An 8,159-nucleotide genomic window follows, 5' to 3' on the forward strand; every position below is an offset into this window, starting at 1 on the left:
GTGGGGGGTGGGAGGGATGGGGTGGCTGGGTGATAGACAGTGGGGAGGGTATGTGCTATGGTGAGCACTGTGAATTGTGCAAGACTGTTGAATCACAGACCTGTACCTCTGAAGCAAATTATACATTATATGTTAAAAAAAAAAGGAAGAAGAAGAAGATAGCAGGAGGGGAAGAATGAAGGGGGGGAATCGGAGGGGGAGACAAACCATGAGAGACTATGGACCCTGAAAAACAAACTGAGGGTTCTAGAGGGGAGAGGGGTGGGAGAATGGGTTAGCCTGGTGATGGGTATTAAAGAGGGCACGTTCTGCATGGAGCACTGGGTGTTATACGCAAACAATGAATCATGGAACACTACATCAAAAACTAATGATGTAATGTATGGTGATTAACATAAAAATTAAAAAAAGAAAAAAATGTGTTTGTTCTTCCATTGGTGGCTACTCTGTGCCCCTGGGAAATGTTTGCCTCCAATAGAAACTAAAAAAATCTCTGGGAGCCAGAAACTCTCAGAAACAGAGTAGGAAACTGTTGCCTTTTAGAACTTTACCCCCAAACCTTCTCCCTAGATGAAGCTTGACAGTTCCCTTTCCCTCAGTACTTCCCTCCTCTTTTCAAGCCTGCCTTCTGTGATCTCATTCTTAGGTCCTCTTTGGAGATATTTTATTTTTTAAATAAGAGGATTTCAATTACTATTATTTTTATTAAAAAAATTTTAAGACTATTTATTAATTTGACAGAGAGAGAGAGACAGAGGGAGCACAAACAGGGGAGCTGGAGAGGGAGAAGCAGGCTCCCCGCTGAACAGGGAGCCTGATGCGGGGCTCGATCCCAGGACCCTGGGATCATGACCCAAATTGAAGGTAAATGCTTAGCCAACTGAGCCACCCAGGTGCCCCATCAATTACTATTATTTTTAAAGTGGTACTCAGGAAATGTTTATCCCAACTTTGGAGACATACCATGACCTGAAGTACAACCAGGAGGGAAAAGTGATGTCAATTGTAGATGGTGAAATATTGTCAAGTCATCCAAAGCTTGGCAGACTCTGGCTTTCTGCACCTCAAAATGAGAGAACATGCTCTTTTGTATTTATATACTCTCTCTCCACTGAAAAAGCACAAAACATTTTGACAAGAGTTTTTTTAACCCATACAATATTATCTTTAGGAAGAAGAGGTACTTTTATTGGTCCTGAAGGGAAAGTAGCTCTATTTCATTTTTTACTCCATCACAGAGAGCAGGATGATGGCTAGAGGAAGATGGTACCACCAACTTGTCAAGGGTTTTATAAGCCTCATGTCATTCAGGGTCATGTTAGCACTGATATTTCCATTCTCAGTCTGCTGGGAAATTTGATCAGGATCACATAATTAGAAATTGTGCAGCCAGGATTCAAACTGAATGTGGCAGCCCCATTGGCATGTTTTTGACCCTGTCACATACTACCTAGGAGCCAAGGTACTATGGAGTGTGAGGCAAAAATGCCCCCACGAATTCATGCCTTGGAATCCAAAGAGCACAAGTTCTGAGGGTACAGGTCTGCATGTCTTCCTGTGACATGGGCTCTGTGGGCAGGACCACACTGGCAGCTTCAGAGGGAGCACTTACCCCACCCTTGGTAAGCTCTCATGTAAATGCCTCAAAGGAGTTGATAAGAAAGAGTCTGGATTCTGAACTTTGAATGGAATGGAGCTGAGGAGCAGGGCTGTCAGCCACTTGGGGTCCCCAGGCTTTACTGGAAAATCCCAAGTCATCTAATAAAATGATCTACAAGAACTAAAAATAAAATAAAATAAAATAAAAATAAAAATATTAACAAAATGTAAAACATACAAAGTACAGTATGGCAACTAGCTAGGTTCCCACTATAAGAATTGGTAATTTACTATTTTGTCATATTTACTTTTTTCTATAAAAGAAAATGTTGCAAATATAATTTCTATAACCTTTAAAAACAAGCAATAATATCTTTTCTTCACACATGGACATATAAAGGCTATAAATAGTTAAGAGAATGAGGGGCCCAGGGCACATGGGTGGCTCAGATGGTTAAGCATCTGCCTTGGGCTCAGGTCATGATCCCAGGGTCCTGGGATTGAGTCCCGCATTGGGCTCCCTGCTCAGTAGCGAACCTGCTTCTCCCTCTGCCTCTCTCTCTCTGTCTCTTATGAATAAATAAATAAAATCTTAAAAAAAAGAATGAGGGGCCCAAATCACAGTTGTAGTGGCCTCTGGGGAGGGTCTGAGGGTAGGACTGGGGTGAAAGAAACTGCAATTTAGGTGGCTCCCCATGAAGCCAGTATGTTCATACAGATGTGTGGCATTCTCCTTCCCAGGACAGTGGGATTCACTTGGAAACCACAAGGTCTGTAGGAAATTTCTGGGAGGTTCATCGGGCATTTGCTACAGTCCTTCAGCTCCCTGGGAGAAGCTATGTGGCCCATGGGCCATGGGCAATGGGATGTGTGTGGCACAATTTGACAGAGTCTTGTGGCCATAAACATGTGCCCTTCTCAACAGCCTGCAGGCTGTCCTTCCTAGGACATTTTGCTGTCCCTGCAGTATACTGTACATCCTAGAGCTTCCTTGATGAGTTGATCCCTCAGTGTGGCCTGCTTCTGTCTCAGAGGGAGGCCACTGAGCCCCCTCTCCTCTAGGACTTAGCTCCTCATCCCCTGAACCCTCCCTGCTTCCCTACTACATCCTTTGTTGCACCCACAGAACTTCATCCTGCAGGAATTTGCAGGCATTTCACTTGTCACACTGTATTATGCAGTGTGTGTGCATGTGCGAGAGCCCCTTGAAGCTGGTTTGGTGTCTTATTCACCTCAGCACCCCCAACTTCCAACATGTTGCCTGGCATAAGTGTTATCAAATGAATCATACATTCTATGAGTGTAGGATTGTGGTGACTCTAAGCCTGTGTACTTCAAACTTTTACATAATGCATCTCTGTCAAGGGGGAAAAACTTAAGCTCACACTTCCCATCCCCTGGAATAGGGTTGAAATCATTAGCTAATATCTTAAAGTAAAACATATATTTAGTATGAAGTTCAATGTTAATGACAGAGGGTGGAACTACATTGTATTCATTTACTTGAGCTTCTGTAACCAACTACCACAGACTTGGTGGCTTAAACAATAAACATTTATTTCTCATGTTTCTGGAGTTTGGGAAGTCTAAGATCAAGGCACCAGCAAATTTGATGTCTGGTAAAAACCCTCTTCTTGGCTCAATATGTCTTCACATGATAGAAGGGGCTGGAGTCTCTTTTATAAGATATTAATTCCATTCATGAAGGCTCCACCCTTATGACCTGATCACCTCCTAAAGGCCCCACCTCCTATTACCATCACACTGGGCATTGGGGTTTCAACACATGCATTTTGTGAGGATACAGCCATTAACTCTACAGCAACTGTATTTTGTTTGTTTTTATTTTTTTAAATTTAATTTAATTTTATTATGTTGTGTTTGTCACCATACAGTACATCATCAGTTTTTGATGTGGTGATCCACGATTCATTGTTTTCGTATAGCACCCAGTGCTCCATGCAATATGTGCCCTCCTTAATACCCATCACCGGGCTAACCTAGAAGGGCCATATGCAGGGGGCTAACCCATCCCCCCTCCAAAACCCTCAGTTTGTTTCCCGGAGTCCATAGTCTCTTATGGTTCATCTCCCCCTCCGATTTCCCCCCTTTCATTTTTCCCTTCCTTCTCCTAATGTCCTCCATGCTGTTCCTTATGTTCTACAAATAAGTGAAACCATATGATAATTGACTTTCTCTGCTTGACTTATTTCACTTAGCATCATCTCCTCCAGTTTCATCCATGTTGATGTGAAAGTTAGGTATTCATCCTTTCTGATGGCTGAGTAATATTCCATTGTATATATGGACCACATCTTCTTTATCCATTCATCTGTTGAAGGGCATCTCGGCTCCTTCCACAGTTTGGCTGTTGCAGACATTGCTGCTGTGAACACTGGGGTGCATATGGCCCTTCTTTTCATTACATCTGTGTCTTTGGGGTAAATACCCAATAGTGCAACTGTACAACAACTATATTTTAAATAGCCATTTTGAGACTCTTAAATGTAGGGGGTTGATTTCTTGTCAGATCTTGTCATATTAGTACCAAATGTTTTTAATCTGAAAAGGCAGCTGACAAAAAGCTTATACTCAGGGGAAAATAGGCTCTGCCATTTTCTATTTGCTTGCTCTTTTTTACTACTGCTTTTTGTTCATAGTTTCTTTGCAAAAAGTTCTTTCTGGGGTTGTCTACTTAACACCAGAAGATTTTACCTGCAAATCCACTTAGGGAGGTCCCTGCAGTGCACTGAGATCACCAGGAAAAGTTACCATTGCCAGCATCTGCCTCAGGAAGGTCCACCTCCTGTTACAACCCTGCTGTATCACAGAGTGAATCACAGAGCATGGTGGCCACCTGGATGGCCAAAGTGGGGCCATTGTCACTAAGCTAAGGATGAGTTCAGCATTAAAAAATATAGAAACAGATATTCTAATATATTCTTTTGGGACCCCTTTCATGCTCTGCTCACTAACAATGTAAGCTCTGAGGGGGCCAGGAGTTACCCTATACCTACTGCATATCAGCCCCTAGAATAGTACTTGGCACGTGGTAGATACTTAACACATGCTTACTGAAGGAGCAAGGCATTTGGATTGAAATCAACTTTTCATGAACCAAAGACTGACATGGAAGCAGGTAATAAAGATGCAGGTGGAGTCCTGACTTCATGTCTAGACCAGTCTTTTCAAGACCAGAGCTCCTTCTAATCTGGAAGGACCTCAGACCAACTCCCCAGACTCTAACACACTGCATCCATTGAGTCTGAACAAGTTCCCTATAAATTAACAGAGGGGGTTATGGAGTGGCTATTATCCAATATGGAGGCCTTCAGATTTGCAAAGAATTCACTAAAAACAAAACTTTGGGTGGCTCCTGGGTGGCTCAGTCAGTTAAGCATCCAACTCTTAATTTTGGCTCAGGTCATGATCTCAGGGTTGTGGGATCAAGCCCTGCATCAGGCTCTGCATTCAGCAAGAGCCTGCTTGAGGATTCTCTCCCTCTTCCTCTGCTCCTCCCCCCACTTGTTTCTCTCTCTCTCTCTCTCAAATAAATAAAATATGTCTTAAAAATTGGTAATAGTTTCCCAAATGGGGATAAAGTCATAAATGTAATATGCATAGCAGCAGCAGCAGCAGCAGCAGAAGTAGCAGTAACAGTAGCAACAATGGCAGTGGTAGTAGTAGTAGCAGTAAAAGCAGTAGCAGTAGCAGAAGTAGCAGTGGTGGTGGTAGTAGCAGAGATAATTGTAGTAGTTGTTGTTGTAGTAGAAATAGCAGCACTAAAAGTGGTACCAGTAGAAGTAGGAGTGGTGGTGGTAGTAGCAGGGATAGTTGTAGTAGTTGTAGAAATAGCAGCACTAGAAGTGGTAGCCATAGAAGTAGCAGTGGTGGTGGTAGTAGCAGGGATAGTTGTAGTAGTTGTTGTTGTTATAGTAGCACTGGAAGTGGTAGCAATAGAAGTAGCAGTGGTGTGGTAGTAGCAGGGATAGTTGTAGTAGTAGTTGTTGTTGTAGAAATAGTAGCACTAGAAGTGGTAGGATAGAAGTAGCAGTAGTGGTGGTAGTAGCAGGGATAGTTGTAATAGTTGTTGTTGTAGTAGAAATAGCACTAGAAGTGGTGGCAGTAGAAGTAGCAGTGGTGGTGGTAGTAGCAGGGATAGTTGTAGTAGTAGTTGTAGTAGAAACAGCAGCACTAGAAGTGCTAGCAATACAAGTAGCAGTGGTGGTGGTAGTAGCAGGGATAGTTGTAGTAGTTGTAGAAATAGCAGCACTAGAAGTGGTAGCAGTAGAAGTAGAAGTGGTGGCAGTAGCAGGGCTAGTTGTAGTAGTTGTTCTTGTTGTTGTAGAAATAGCAGCACTAGAAGTGCTAGCAATAGAAGTAGCAGTGGTGGTGGTAGTAGCAGAGATAGTTATAGTAGTTGTTGTAGTAGAAATAGCAACACTAGAAGTCGTAGCAATAGAAGTAGCAGTGGTGGTGGTAGTGGTATTAGGAGTAGCAGCAGCAATAGTAATTATGGTAGCAACAGTATCAGTAGATATGGTGGCAGAATGGCAGCTGTAGTCACCCTTTATTGAATACTTCCTATGTGCAAAACACTATCCTAGATGTAATCTAGTTTAATCGTAAAAATCTCCATGTTTAAAATGCTTAGAAACTTCAAATGCCCTTAAAATGATGTCTGAGCTCCTTAACTTGACTTCCCACACCAGCATCTAGCCCCACTTAGCTGTCCTCTAGCCACATGCCACATTAGCACTCAGCCTGTGTCCTTCTTTCAGTTCCTGTGCACATCCTGTCCACTCCCCTGTGCATGGCACATGGGAATAGGCACCAGTCCTTACCATTTCCAGCCCCCTAGCCCATCCCTTATTCCACAGGCTTAGCATATAGTCAGTCCTATTAGATGAAAGCACCTCAGGCATGGTAGTGCTGTGTTGTTGTAATTGCTCATTTAACACTTTATCTCCTCCTATGAAGTCAGAAAAGAATGAAGCACTCAAAAAAGAATGGGGACATACCAAAAGGGCACAAACGTCAACCTGATGGAGCTCCCAATGGCAGGAGCAGGAAAAGCTGAGAGAAGAAAAATAATTATAATCATAATACTGGATTCTAATCCATGGAATAAAATAAATGTCCATGGGTCTCTATTAATATAAAAATTGTAGCAATTACAATTACTCATGACTAAGTCATGAGTCTTAGACTCATAGTCTAAGAGTGACTTATACTCTCCTAGATTCTGTTGCATTAAAAACTGTTTTTAGAAAAATGAGTACAGAGATTTGGTTCCTAGTTTCAGGCTCCCCAGGCTGGCAAAAACTGGAATTGCTTCAAAGCCACCAATTTCTTTGATGGCCACTCACCAGAATTCTCTACTGAGTAAAGGGGAGTCCCCAAAGGAGATGGGAGTGGGCTCCTAAACTGTGTGAGGGGCAGCTTTGGGTGGTATGAAAATAGCCATGACCAGACAAGCAAGGTCCCCACTCTCCTGGGGCCAAAGTCTCCATGAGAAGTTGGTGACTGGAATGCAACTACGATTGGGAAGCAGAGATTTAAAAATGTAGAGATGGATTTTGTGGAGAAGTGGTTGATTCCAATATACAATGGAATATTATTTAGCCATAAAAAAGAATAAAATCTTGCCATTTGCAAAGACATGGGTGGAGCCAGAGAGTATAATGCTAAGTGAAATAAGTCAGTCAGAGAAAGACAAATACTAATTGATTTCACTCATAGGTGGAATTTAAGAAACAAAACAAACCAACAAAGGGGAAAAAAGAGAGAGAGAGAAAGCAACAAACAGACTCAACTATAGAGAACAAACTGATGGTAACCAGAGGGAAGGAGGTCAGGGAAAGTTAAGTAAGTGTGGGGGATTAAGGAGTGCCCTCGTTGTGATGAGTACCAGGTGATGTTTGGAATTGTTGAACCACTATATTGTACTCCTGAAACTAATATGACACTGTATGTTAACTATACTGGAATTAAATTTAAAGAAAAGAAGAAGTAGTTGATTCCAGGTTTGGAGCAGGGGAAATGCCAGATAAACCTGAGACTTGTGCAGCCAGAAAATAGGAAAGTGTTTGAAAAAGAAAGGGAAGGAACAAGAGACAATTTGAATGAGCTCCCATTGGCCAAAATTGGAATAATTTGAGATTAAGGGATAATCTCACAAATAAATAATGGATTCTAATCCATACATTACAAGTAATGTATTTTAATCCACAGAAAAAAATATTCATGAGTCTATAGTGATGTAGATATATAGGTAAATGACAGAGAAGGAGCAACTCTTCCTTACATAAGAATTCAAGTTAATAAATATGGAAGGAATAAGGGAAATACAAAATCACCAATAGACAAATGTGATCGTAATAATCACTGCAAGCAAGATTCTCTGATGGATACAAAAATCACTGGGCTAAGCCTGAGAAGAAACAGGATGTTTTCAGTCTCAACTTATTTCCCCAAAGAGATTGATCAGTTAGAAAGAGAAGAATAGTAACTTTGCAGTGGAGAAACTCTGAAGCCACCTTAACGAAGTGCTTAAGGAA

This window comes from Callorhinus ursinus, unplaced genomic scaffold (assembly GCF_003265705.2).
Source record: "Callorhinus ursinus isolate GAN/ISIS: 27379988/994484 unplaced genomic scaffold, GSC_fseal_2.0 scaffold26, whole genome shotgun sequence".
In the NCBI taxonomy this organism is placed as follows: Eukaryota; Metazoa; Chordata; class Mammalia; order Carnivora; family Otariidae; genus Callorhinus; species Callorhinus ursinus.